General features: G+C 41.7%; 1 protein-coding gene and 1 long non-coding RNA gene across 3 annotated transcripts in view; one reads left to right on the top strand and one right to left on the bottom strand.

The window, feature by feature from the left end:
• Window positions 1-13,816, bottom strand: part of Slc9a9 (solute carrier family 9 member A9) — a 563,666-nt gene that overhangs the window by 405,522 nt on the left and 144,328 nt on the right. The gene's annotated exons all lie outside the window — the stretch shown is intronic.
• LOC134480215 (uncharacterized) overlaps window positions 2,592-13,816 on the top strand; it is a 66,264-nt gene continuing 55,039 nt past the window's right edge. The window contains exon 1 of the long non-coding RNA XR_010054450.1: window positions 2,592-2,712. This is a non-coding gene — a long non-coding RNA (uncharacterized LOC134480215). The remainder of the gene's footprint in view (window positions 2,713-13,816) is intronic.

Raw genomic sequence — 13,816 nt, 5'->3', positions numbered from 1 at the left:
TAAGTATATTACATTAATTTGGGGCAACGTGCCATTGTATGACATAAGCTACAAGCTTATGCCCAAAAACCAATGATGGGGAAGTCTATAGAGAACTGGGGAAAAAAACGTAAGAAAAAGCCCTGAGAAATCTTAGGGAGGAGGAAGGCGGATTGGAATTGCTGTATATAAATAGCAGGTGATTGGAGGTAGGAAGAAGGGAGCAGAGAAAAGAAGAATCAAGAAACAAAAACAACTAAGCTCACTGAATCCTGCCTTTGTGACTTCTATTTCTTTGGAATAATCACTGCTTGGCTCTCTGTTGTGTAAGCACACACGGTTAGCTAGGCACTTGGACAGACGTTCACGCGACTCAGATCAGAGCATTACCGAGAAATCTAGAGCTTAAGGAATGGACTCAGAAAACTGACTTCACTTACAAATCCTTGGCCAGCAGATTACAATGCTGCTTTGCTCTAAACCTTGTGCTATACAGTTAGTCGGTACAGGGCTTCTTAACCATGGACTGATGACCATTACACCAGGGAAGTATCTATTAGGGGCTGCTGTCCTCTGAATCATCAAAGCTTAGCAGCCTCCTTGTCCTCTCAATGTCAGATGCCTATCCACCCCTCCTGACATGAGGGCTAATGGCTTCTGAAAGTCACTTACCCCAGGTAACTGGGCTAGAGAAGTGTTAGCAAGTGAAAGTGATTAGCTGTAGTCACGTTGATGGGCTACAATACTTGCTCAGTCTAATTGTTGATATTTCCTAAGGAGTTATGAGAGCAATAACAACAAAGAGAAGCAACAAGCAGAAACAGTATTAGAGTGGTTATGTCAGAGTTTTAGTATTAAATTATTTAATGATTAAATTATTTAATAATAAAGAGATGAGGGAATAAAAATAGATGAATAGAAATACAAGAGACAAACATTGCATTGTCCGAAAGATGGCACAGTTGGTAAAGGCACCTGTCACCAGAGTTCAGTCCCTGGTACCCACAAAGAAGGAGAAAGCCAGCTCCTGCAAGTTGTCCCCTAACCTCAACATGTGCACTGTAGTATGCATACTCAGGCACATAGGCACACAAACAGAGAGAGAGACAGAGAGACAGACACAGAGACACAGAGAGACACATGCAGAGACACAGAGACAGACAAAGGCAGAGAGACAGAGACAGAGAGATACACAGAGACACAGAGACAGACAGAGACAGAGAGACACACAGAGACACAGAGACAGACAGAGGCAGAGAGACAGAGAGACAGAGATAGAGAGACAGGGACAGAGATAGAGGGAGACTCATCAAATGATCAATGTCAAACAAAATTAGGAGTTAGAAGAAAGAACACAGCAGAGACTAGAATGATGTAGGAAGGTGGATCGGTGGATACAGCTGAAGAAGGGAACCAGGGAAATGGACATTCATCTGTGGAGTTCTACCAAATGGAAGAAGGAAGATTTAACACCAGAATACATTTGAAAATCTTGGGATACAGGAGACAAGAAGTAGGGGTATGGCATCTGGATAATGGGAATCACAGATGCAAATGAAACACCAAATGCAAAGAGATACATACTTAAACTTCAAATATTTCAACATAAAGCCATAGGGAAAAACTGTAACTTTGAATGCACAATTTTGTATGCAACCAAATTGCTCTTGTGGTATGATGGTGTAAGTAAAATATTTCCAGGCATACAAGGTTTCAAAAAGACTGTTATCCAAAGACTGACATTAGTATGTTTGGGGAGAAACATCAAAACTATCAGGGTTGACATAGCTTGCTAAGGATCTTGTTACTGAAAAGCAGTCTTAAAGCCATCTAGTAGCAAGTGAAAGAAAGAGTCCCTAATTAGAACTTCGTACCGTAGGATTTATCTCTTCATCTGCTTACAGTGACAGTTACAATTTTTGATACTAATACTAACTCCAAGTATGTGCAGATCTCGTAGATATTGCATTTGCCTTCTAGATATTATGTGGCCATTGTGGGAGGCGGTTCTTGGGCTTCAACCCCATGCTTCATGCACACTAGGCAAGCGTTACATCCCCGGCACTGTGCAGTTTTCATTTGGAGATGATGTCTCTCCAAGTTGCACAAGCTTGGCCTTGAGCACACTTTGTAGGCCAGGCTGGCCTTGAATTTGTGATCCATCTTCTTCAGCCTGTGCAGTCAGTGGGATGACAGGCTTCCACCATCAGGCACAACGTAAAAAGTTATAGCTAGTAGGTGTTGTGTATTTATCGTATATCCAGGAACCTTACAGATCGCTACATGTAATGTAATAGCTGTTTTATATAGTAAAATGTTAACAGAAGATGGTAGCTTTTTTCCTTGATTTCTACTATGTGTGACTTTTGTCTTGCACCCTTCCCCCATTTCAGTCTTTGGAACGCTGTGCCAGTATTTTACATCTGTCCCTCCAGATCATCAGCCAGCTCTATTACCTTGCTCTCTGCCAGAGAACACTGGCCACATGATGACAACAGTGAGTCTCCTGGCCCTGGTTTCCAATTGTCTGTCCAATGGGGAAGTCCAAGGGAAGGTCAAAGGGAAGGTAGAAAGGGAAATGTTGATGTTTATGCCTTGATACTCACTGCTGTGTTACTTGGAACTGACAGGATCATGGATAGCAGTTTGCTCCATGTTGATAGACTCCACAAGCTTCCTCCCACTTGACTCACTGGGCCGTGTTCTCAATATCCAAGGACCCAGGAGTGAGAGGTATTGATAAGCCAAAGCATTAGAGTTCTATCGTATTCCTTACCCTTCTTTTATACCCATTGCTTTCAAAAAAGTTGGCTGTGAATGCAGCTTGGAATTATCCAGTTTCAAGCAGTTATTTAAAAATGATTATATCTGCTATTAGATTATGGTAAATGCTTTGAGATACATTAAAATTATTTTAATTCATTTAAACCTCTAATTCATCTTTAATGTTGCTGCATGATTTCAAATGCCTTTATCTCATTAATATGTTCAATATTGTGTTCTGTTTACTACTTAAGTTGGTAGATTTTATGAGGACTGCCAGTCTTATATCCATAGAGTATTAATCTTAGTTAATGGGGCTGTTGTTGTTGTTGTTGTTGTTGTTTTTGGCGGTGGTGGCGGTGGTGGTGGTGGTGGTGGTGGTGGTGGTGGTGGTGATGGTGGTGGTGGTGGTGGTGGTGGTGGTGGTGGGTGGTGGTGTTGTTGTTGGTGGTGGTGGTGATGGTGGTGGTTGGTGGTGGTGGTGGTGGTGGTTGGTGGTGGTGGTGGTGGTGGTGGTGGCGGCGGCGGTGGCGGCGGCGGCGGCGGCGGCGGCGGCGGCGGCGGCGGCGGCGGCGGCGGCGGTGGTGGTGGTGGCGATGGTGGTGGTGGTGGTGGTGGCGGTGGTGGTGGTCTGCTTTTGCGGATCTGGAGACTGAACCCAGGGCCTTGCTCATGATGGGCAAGTGTTTTCCTCAGAACTGTATATCCAGTCCACTTAACATTATACAGTAGGAGCCCCTGAATTTTTACTACTAACAGTTCTAGCTTCTATTTGCAGATGTTTTATTTTGAGCGACAGTATTTTGAAGTCTGAGTAAGGCGGTTTGCCACTTTACTGCCTCGGTTCTTTTCCAGCAGTTTGATTTCAGCCACCATCTTTGCATAAACAGGAGGCTTTCGTGCTTCCACATGGCTCCCAGTAATTAAGTCTTGTTAGAGTTCTTTGCTTTTAAAGTGAGATGTGGTTCAGCTATGAAACCATCTGACCGTGGTACCTTTTCAATGGTAGGTATTTTATTATCTTTTGAGCCTTTTGTTCCAGATTTTTATTTATTACCAGGGAAATTTATTGTAATTTTGTTCATGGTTAAAGGTTTTTTTTCACATTGCCTAGAATATTATTTTGGGCCTTATACCATCTAAAGATCTGACTCTTGTCCACTAGGTGTTGTTCTTTGTCCTTCTCTTCCGTGTCTCTGGTGACTCCTACACACGTTACACCTCTCCTTCCGGTTGCTCACCGAGTTCATCCTGGACATAATTACTGTTTGGATTTGGTTCCTTTTTTATTTTTTATTTCATTGTTAATTACTCATCTGTCTTTATTAACCCCCTTTCTAAAAATTATTTAGTTTGATTTTTCTTTATCCGGTCTCCTATTTAAGTTCTATATTTCTAATAGTTGGAGCCTCTTCTTCAATCACAAATAATTAATAGCACAAAGTTTCATCTGAGTGTCTATTAGGTATGGCTCCAATGTTCCCCTTTGCTTTGCATCCTAGACATTAAATACTTTCCTCGATTTCTTTTAATATGTCAAAAGAATTCTATTGTCTCTTTTGTGTCTTAGGCAATTAGAGAGTGTTACTAGCAAATTCTTCATTCTTGTTAGAATCTGTTGATGCTCCTTTGTGGCAAAATACACAGCCAAGTTTTGAAATTTTTTGTTGATTAACAAAAAGCAGTTTTTCATTAGGAAGGTAAAGACCTATTAAATATCTCATATATCATTTTGATTAGTTACATTATTCAATCCATTACTTTTTATTTCTCTATTATAGCTAATTCTAAAAGAGTTTATTGAGGGCACCCAGCATAATTACCCTTTAATCAAATTCTTCCTGCTTTCCTGAATTTGTAAACATATATTTAGCAACTACCATGCAGCATACTTTTTCTTCTAACACCAAATGTTACAAAAAGGAAGTTCAATGGTGTCCTAGCTTCATTTTTCTTGAGGTGATAAAATATCCAGACAAAATGTGCCTTAGGGGACAGTGGCTAAGTTTAAGCTCACAATTCCAGGTAGTCCCTTACTGCAGGAAATTGAAAGTCACAGTGCAAGAACTGGAGGCAGCTGGCCATGTTACACACACACACACACACACACACACACACACACACACACACCATGCACACACGCACAAACACACACAGTAAGAACAGTTATTGATTGCCTCTCTTCTGGGGTGGATTGTAGGGGGTGTAAATTTGACCATTAAAGGTACTCACTATAAATGGCTTTTGCTTTTCCTTTCTATTTGTATGTGGTTGCCTTACTTGGTGTTCTCTTCTTCCTGTGTAATTTCAGATTGCTGCTTGGTTACACGCTTTAGGATTCCTCAATCCTGCCTGAAACTAGATGGGTTCAAATGGATTTAATCTGACTAGTTGAGTCTTTTCAATCAGCCCAGAAAAAAAAAGAATGTTTAGTTTGCATAATTATTGGATTCTTTAAAGAACTTTTCCTATGCTGTCTCTCATATTTAATGCGATGTCTCTTGCCTTAGCCATTCAGTTTCTGGTTTTACCTTCATGATTTAAGTACATTATAATGTTATTTTATGGGGTTAGATAGATAGCTCAATGGTTAAGAGTGCTTGCTTCACTGAGTCCACTTCCTTACACCCATAATGGGCATATCACAACTGCTTGTAACTCCAGCTCCTTGGGATCTGATGCTCTCTTCTGGAAGAAGCAGATACGTGCATAAAAGTGGTGTATACACACACACACACACACACACACACACACACAATGTTTTTTTTAATTCACCTTTCAATTTCTCAGTTTTTTTTCTATACAGCCTGCCACCAATTCAGGCTTTCGTTATAATGGGTGATATTACTCTTCCATTCAATTGTTACTTGGAAAAAAGCGTAGGTCATATCTGTACTTGGTTTTCTTTATCCTCCCTTCCAAGAAGTAATTGGTATTTTGGCCATGCAATTTGTTTGTTTGGAATGATCTTCCTTTCCTTGGGTGCTAGGAAATCTTGTGTTTTAATTGTCTTTGTTTCCTGGAACTTCAAAGTGTGGGACTCCCCTCTGTGTAAGCAGCTCTGTAAGCAGCACTGTGTGCAGCTAAAACAGTATGGCTACCTCTCAGGACAGATGGAAGCCTCTAGACCACAGGAGGTCAAGTTCGCTAACATCAGCTCTACATCAACCTCTGTCCTCTCCTATCATGGAGGTCCAAAGTGCACAGATTTACAACACACAGTTTTCTTATATTCATTCCAGTTTCCATGGGAAGCCTCTTCTACAGCAACTATAGCTATCTAGATCCTCACACTATTCATGGTACAGAAAGCTCCTTGTGTAGGAACAACATAGAGCCCATGATTTTGCTGGGGGCATCCTAGGAACCAAGATCTTAGGAAGGTCAGGCAAATAATAAATGGCACAACAAAGGATAGAGGAAGCAGACTAAGGTTGCCATTCTCCCAGAATCCACTGTCTACCACCAGGGACCCTCTAAACTAACTGTAATACTGTGTTAGTTACTTTTCTTTTAGCTGGGACAAAATATTTCACACAACCAACACAATGAAGGGTCTATTCTGTTTCACAGTTTAAGGATCAGTCCATCATGGCAGAGAAGTCACGATGACAGGAACACAAAGCAGTTGGTGACATTGTATGTAGTCAGGGAGTAGAGAGAGGCAGATGCTGATGCTTGGCTGGTTTTCCCTTTATCCAGTCCAGGATCCGTGGAGGAGTGTCACACATTCAAGGAAGTCTTTCTTCCCAGCTTCGCTGGAAACATCCCCCACTTTCGTAGGTACACCCAAAGGTGTTTTCAAGGTGATTCTACATTTTCTTACAAATAGGAACACTTTTTTGAATACAAGATCTCATTAGGGAGCCCAGGCCGCACTCGTGGATCCTCAGATCACCCTGCCACTTGACTCCCTAGTGACGGATTATAGGCCTGGCTGCTCTTCCAGTTAGTAATGCTAGCTTTGCAAATGATGGTTGGAGAGCCAAATTACCCATCTCTAAACCTCCGTGTGCGCTTTGTATGTAAAAGTGCACGGTTACACAGGCCTTAAAGTCTCTTTTTAGAAAAGCATCCTATAATTTTATTATTTTTAAAATCATTTCTAAAAGCAATGAGCACATATTGTCTGGTTTGTTGATCAAAGAAAGCAGCAAGAGTACGTTTTATGGGGCAGTTTGGGACATTTTAACCTAATTACGTGGGACTGATATTTAAGAATTGCATTAATATTAAATTAATACCATAGCAAGCTGAAACTTCAGTGTCCTAAAAGGACACAAAGTCCTATAATTCTATAGGTGGCTCTTAACACAAATTACAGTAGGATAAAAATTAAAGCAGGGTTACAGTCATTGCTGGTGATTTGAATGGGAATTGTCTCCCATAATCTCCAGGGTTTGAACCCTAGGTCTCCACCTCATGGTTCTGTTATGGAAGGCTATAGAATCTGTCCGGAGATGGAGTTGTCTGGTGGAAGCAGATAACGTGTGCGAGGCCTTCAGATTTCATAACCAGAGGTTACTTCCAGTCCCATAGGACTGGTGATATGTGACCGGCTGCCTCACACTCCTGCTGCTATGGAGAGAGTATAAGATAGAACTAAGCCCATGCTTCCTTCAGATGTCTTTATCTGGTGTTTCCTCAGAGTCATAGAAAAGTAACACAAGGCTTCAGGGGAGCAACCAGCTTCTTTAAGCATTCCAGCTGGCAATCCACACCTCCATCCCTTGGATGGCTCCACCCCTCCTCCACCTGCAGCAACCACATTGTATCTTCCTAGGTCTTCCTTTTCGCACTCATCTCCTCCAGTCAAAGCCAGGGAGGGGGCTTCAATCTGTAAATTCCCATGTGGTTAGATAGGATGATTTCCTCGACTCGGGGTTCTTAACATAATCACACGTTCAAAGTCTCTTGAGCCATGAAAGTTAATGCAGTCATGTTAGTAGGTTCTGGGGACGAGGGCTTTGCAGGAACATCACCTACTACAAACATTGCTGTTAGTATTTTTAGGTGCAATTGTGTGTATGTGGTTAAATTTGATACATGGTTACAATGGAAGTTTATTTATGGATTGTTCTTTTCAATAAGAGTCCAGAGGATGTCTGCGTGATCCTGTTTGATATATCAGAAATGGCTTAGAATAAGTACATAGCGGAGTTTAGTTACAAGAATAATTATAGATAAATATTTTGAAGAAAGGGTAAAATTACAAAAACCAATATTTTGCCATTTTTAATGGAGGTAACACACCCAGGCTATAGGGAAGTGTGGCAGACGAGCCTGACGGGGGGGGGGGGGGGGGGGAGCTGTCACTTAGAGAACTATATATTGAGACAAACAGTGGTGCAGCAGGGAGCATCCCATCCCATCCAGAAAGCGGTTACTCCTATAGAAGTGACCTCATTTCTTCAAAGCTCAAAAGACATGGTGTCAGGGAGCATGGCTCTGGACTAAGAAAGAAGGCAGGGTTATGGCACCTACACATCACCTGTGGATCACTCTTGGGTTCTGATTACAGACAGAAAGAACAATCTGATTATCTATCTGGAAGTGAACAGATGACTTGACAATAACAGTGGATCCTCAACTCTGGGCAAGTTTTTACAAGATTTGGAAAGTTTTTGGGAGATAAAGGCTCTTGCTATGCTTGCAGATGATTCTAGATTCTTTGGGGTAAAATGATACTATCTAAATTTAATGACAATGTCTAAATTTAATTTTAAGAACCATTATCTTCTCTCAGTAGAAACAGAAGTGAAAGTGTTACTTGTTTCTTAAAGTAAAATCACCACATTTTACACCTAACACTTCCAACTTTAACCGTGCAGCCGTCAAAGGAAAGCAGCCATGCAAGACAGAATCCACTAAGGATGAAGAATTCAGCACTATTGCCAGAGAACCAAGCAAAACTGTTCACATCTTATTACAGTGACAGCAACATGCCATCTCCATTCAGTGTCATTGTAAAATAATGCTCTTCCAGAGGTCCTGAGTTCAATTCCCAGCAACCACATGGTGATTCACAACCATCTGAAATGAGATCTGATGCCCTTTTCTGGTGTGTCTGAAGACAGCTACAGTGCACTCACATAAAGTATTAAATCTTTAAAACAAACAAAACAACAACAACTAAAAAATGTATTGGCTCATTTACTCTCAAAGACAAACCTTTAAATAAATCTTATCCCCATTGTATAAGTGGAGAAACTGAGGCTCATGGAGCCCAGGTAGAGTGCAGACCTCAGCATGGGCCCATCCTATCCGGCGTACAGTCTTAAACAAGAATCACCATTTCTTCTTCTGTTCATTAGCCACCTGTGTGTTGTGCAATCCAGAGCAGCAAGCCCTTTGTTTTCTGAGGCATCTGTGGGTACTTTCTTACTCATAGTCACTAAATGTCATTTAGCAATGACAATGACAAATAATGAATGATATTGAATTCTGTGTGTTTCCTTGCTTAATTGGAGAACTGATCCAATAAGGTACATCAGCTCACTATAAATCCTAAGCTTCATGAAAAGAGTTGTGAGGTAGATTTTTCCAACTGACTACATGGGTGGTCGTTATTGAAGACTTTTTTTTTCTTTTTTTCGGAGCTGGGGACTGAACCCAGGGCCTTGCGCTTCCTAGGCAAGGACTCTACCACTGAGCTAAATCCCCAACCCCTTGAAGAGTTTTTTTATATAAACATTTATTGTTGATATTGAGTTTATCTAACTCAGAAATAGAAATGTCTCAATACACTTTGAAATGGGTCTAACATTGTTAGATTTGCTGGTTTTGTGGTAAACTGTATAAATAAGACCAGTAACATCTATTACACACACACACACACACACACACACACACACACACACACACACACACACACACTTTGTGGTCTGAGGTTGTTAGGCCTTTTTATTTATGCTGTGCTGAGGAGAGAATCAGTTGAGAGACTTGGGCTGGAGATTACTGAAGCTGCCTTTCCGTGGTCAGAGGCTGCAGGGTTTGGGTTGGAAGGCACAGCTATGGTATTAAAATCAACCCTTCTCTCACTGCTTCTGAAGCATGGGTATAAATCCAGTGGGGAGAAAAAAGACTGGAAAAAATTTGGAAATAAAATTTCAGACGTATTAGTTCAATTTCACAAAATATAAATCATCTGTATTTCAGCAAATGCCGTAATCCACCAGATGCCCAGGGAAAAGACACCATGACCACGGTAATGCTTAAACTGAGGCTGGCTTACATTCAGAGGTTCAGTCCGTTATCATAATGGCAGGAAGAATGGCACCACACAGACATGGTGCTGGGGCAGCAGCTTAAGAGTTTTACATCTAGATCATCAGGTGGCAGGAGGAGAGAGAGCCACTGGGTCTGGAGCATTTTGAACCCCAAAGCCAACACACTCCCCGGCCCCCAGTAACACACTTCCTCCTACAAGGCCACACCTGCTCCAACAAGGTCACATTTCCTAATCTCTGTTAAGTAGAACCACACCCTAATGACCAAGTATTCAAATCTATGATCCTATGGGGACCGGTCTCATTCCAACCATCATACCCTGTAACCATGTCTGATTGGTTTATTTAATTTTAGATTGTTGTGCTAATTTTTATTATGGATTATATATTTGTCTTACAACATTCCCCTTTGACATTGCTCTATGGAAATGCTGTCCAGCAGTGTAATGTAAGCCACACACATAATTTTACAGTTTTTAGTGGTCATGTTTTAAAGTAAAATATACAGGTAGAATTAATTTTAATAGTATATTTAATTAACTTGATATTGGGTGAGTAATATTAAAACATGTAGTTAATGTCAAAAACTATGTCCCATGGGTATATTTCAGGGGCACAACAACTGTCTAGCATGCTAAGACCCAGGGTTCAGTCTCCAGCACCATAAAAATAACTTTATTATTATTTTAAAATTACTAATGAGATGCTTTTTTTGTGTTAAGTCTTTGAGACAGAGGGCACATTTATGCTTGTTGTACATATTGACTGAGCCTGCCACACTCTAAGTGCTCAGAAGTCCTGTGTACAACAGACAAAGCTATAGACTCCACCTTAGCTAATTTGATTCAAATCCAAGACAGCCTGAAGTGTTTTTCCCTTCGAGAAACAGCTGTGTCTCTGAAGCCACTTACCCTCCAGCTTTGAACAAAAACTTCTGGTGCTCGAAGGGCAGCAGCTGTATTCGAATCTTAGTACAGTTGCGGCATATAAAATTAAGACATTTTAATCCAAAAAAGAAATAGAGGAATTGAAGGGATGCAAAAAAAAAAACACAGCTCACATGAGAAGCTATCTAGGAACCTGCAGGAAGGATCGGTCTTATCAAATGCCAGGATGAGTTTCTAGGATTCTCTGGACAATTATTTAATAAACATGGTGTAACATGTGGATTCCATCCTTTTCCTAAAGGAAGCTATTACTTTGAATAACGTCCAGCCTAAAATACCTACACCTTATGACATTTTCTACAAAACCATTTCTTGGTGTCCTCAGGAAAGTATTAACCTGATTATTCAGTGAACAGGGAGAAAGAAATTCTACCTGGTGTTTGGTCTGTACTTCATGTCCCTGTCCTTTCCAGGGTCATGAGGCATCTAATTACTGACAGTGACCTATACATCCAACCACTTCCCATTTCAAACTCAGAAGATTCCTTTCAATGTTCTGAGCTTGGCTCTTAGAGTTTCTTCCACAAACGTATCCATTAATTTATTGAAAGCTCACTAGATGGCTTAGCTTTAAAAGACAGGTTAAAAGTCCTCCTGCTCAGGCAGTGGGCCAAAATAAGCAGATCAATCAAAATGACTGGACTGACTGTTAGTGGTAAGCGCTGTTGACAGAGGAGGATGGAGGGACCAGCATCTGGAGGTGATTAGAGTGAGAGGCTGGGCACAGCTGACACTGCCTCCGAGGTGACACTCGCAGCAGAGACCTTGGAGTGGGAAGGGCAACAGCACAAATGAGGTGTCAACAGGGACAGCCATATTCAAGGCCTGTGGCTCAGCTGGGGGCTCCTTGTCTCTTCACAGACCTTAAAGACGCCTCTTGTATCTTACCTACCAGCCTGTAAGGGCATTTAGATCTTCTGAGTCAAAATCATTATCTTGGGTATTCTAAATTTACCAAAAGGTCCCAAGTCACTGAAGGATGATCCAGGGAAAGAGAGAACAGTAGGTTTCCTCACAGGCTTCACTACCTGAAAGCCTGAAAGCGGGATTATTAAGGCAAACTTTCATTCTCCCCGTCGGGACCTTTCGCTACAGCATTTAAATTTCTTTGTTTTTGCCCATCTTTTTGATTCCCTTGTTCCGAATTTACCTGAAGGAAGCTGACTCACAGATTGAACAGATGCTCTTGGACCCTTTCTGTCTAGCCTATACTGTCTCGGGGTCTGACACTAGCTATACACTCACTGCCCCAGGAGCAGCCTGTGTCTCACCAGTCATGTGGAATTAATCAAATTACGGTCAAATCCTCCTGGCTAAACTAGGAGATTCACCAGCTGAGGCAAACCAAAGTAGCTGCAGAGAGTCAGAGTCGGAAGTGGCAAGAAGATGTAGGGCCTGAACGTGTTTCTCTAACAGATACATATGAGTAGGTAATGACCCCGGCTAGGATGCAGCTAAACGGGAAAGGATTCATTTAAAAAAGTCCAAGGAGCGGGAAGCTGGAGCGCACAAGTTCTCCTTCATAAATTAGTGAGTCATGAGAATTTAGGCAATAAATGAATAATTGTGGGGTAAGATTAAGTGTTTTAAGGTTATTGAAGACCTTAAATTACACCAATTTAGCAGAGAGTGGGTTCAATGCGTTTTAATATAACAATTAGCTCTCAGTGAAGGAGGGGAACCCAGGGCTCCTGCTCATTCGCTATAGGCTTCTGCGATCTGAAATCATGGCAGCATTTGCTGAGTGGGGCTAGAACCTCGAACTCTCCAGCGGGCTGGCTTTGGGTTGATTTTCTAGTTTCTTTTTTTTTTTTCACTAAATACATTTTTTTTTATTAACTTGAGTATTTCTTATATACATTTCGAGTGTTATTCCCTTTCCCGGTTTCCGGGCAAACATCCCCCTCCTCCCTCCCCTTCCTTATGGGTGTTCCCCTCCCAACCCTCCCCCCATTGCCGCCCTCCCCCCATAGACTAGTTCACTGGGGGTTCAGTCTTAGCGGGACCCAGGGCTTCCTCTTCCACTGGTGCTCTCACTAGGATATTCATTGCTACCTATGGGGTCAGAGTCCAGGGTCAGTCCATGTATAGTCTTTAGGTAGTGGCTTAGTCCCTGGAAGCTCTGGTTGCTTGGCATTGTTGTACTTTTGGGGTCTCGAGCCCCTTCAAGCAAGCTCTTTCAGTTCTTTCTCTGATTCCTTCAATAGGGGACTTATTCTCAGTTCAGTGGTTTGCTGCTGGCATTCGCCTCTGTATTTGCTGTATTCTGGCTGTGTCTCTCAGGAGTGATCTACATCTGGCTCCTGTCGGTCTGCACTTCTTTGCTTCATCCATCTTGTCTAATTGGGTGGCTGTATATGTATGGGCCACATGTGGGGCAGGCTCTGAATGGGTGTTCCTTCAGTCTCTGTTTTAATCTTTGCCTCTCCCTTCCCTGCCAAGGGTATTCTTTTTCCTCATTTAAAGAAGGAGTGAAGCATTCACATTTTGATCATCCGTCTTGAGTTTCGTTTGTTCTAGGGATCTAGGGTAATTCAAGCATTTGGGCTAATAGCCACTTATCAATGAGTGCATACCATGTATGTCTTTCTGTGATTGGGTTAGCTCACTCAGAATGATATTTTCCAGTTCCAACCATTTGCCTACGAATTTCATAAACTCGTTGTTTTTGATAGCTGAGTAATATTCCATTGTGTAGATGTACCACATTTTCTGTATCCATTCCTCTGTTGAAGGGCATCTGGGTTCTTTCCATTTTCTGGCTATTATAAATAAGGCTGCGATGAACATAGTGGAGCACGTGTCTCTTTTATATGTTGAGGCATCTTTTGGGTATATGCCCAAGAGAGGTATAGCTGGATCCTCAGGCAGTTCAATGTCCAATTTTCTGAGGAACCT

The sequence above is a fragment of the Rattus norvegicus genome, chromosome 8 (genome assembly GCF_036323735.1).
Source record: "Rattus norvegicus strain BN/NHsdMcwi chromosome 8, GRCr8, whole genome shotgun sequence".
NCBI lineage: Eukaryota > Metazoa > Chordata > Mammalia > Rodentia > Muridae > Rattus > Rattus norvegicus.
This window is presented reverse-complemented; position numbering and strand designations above follow the sequence as displayed.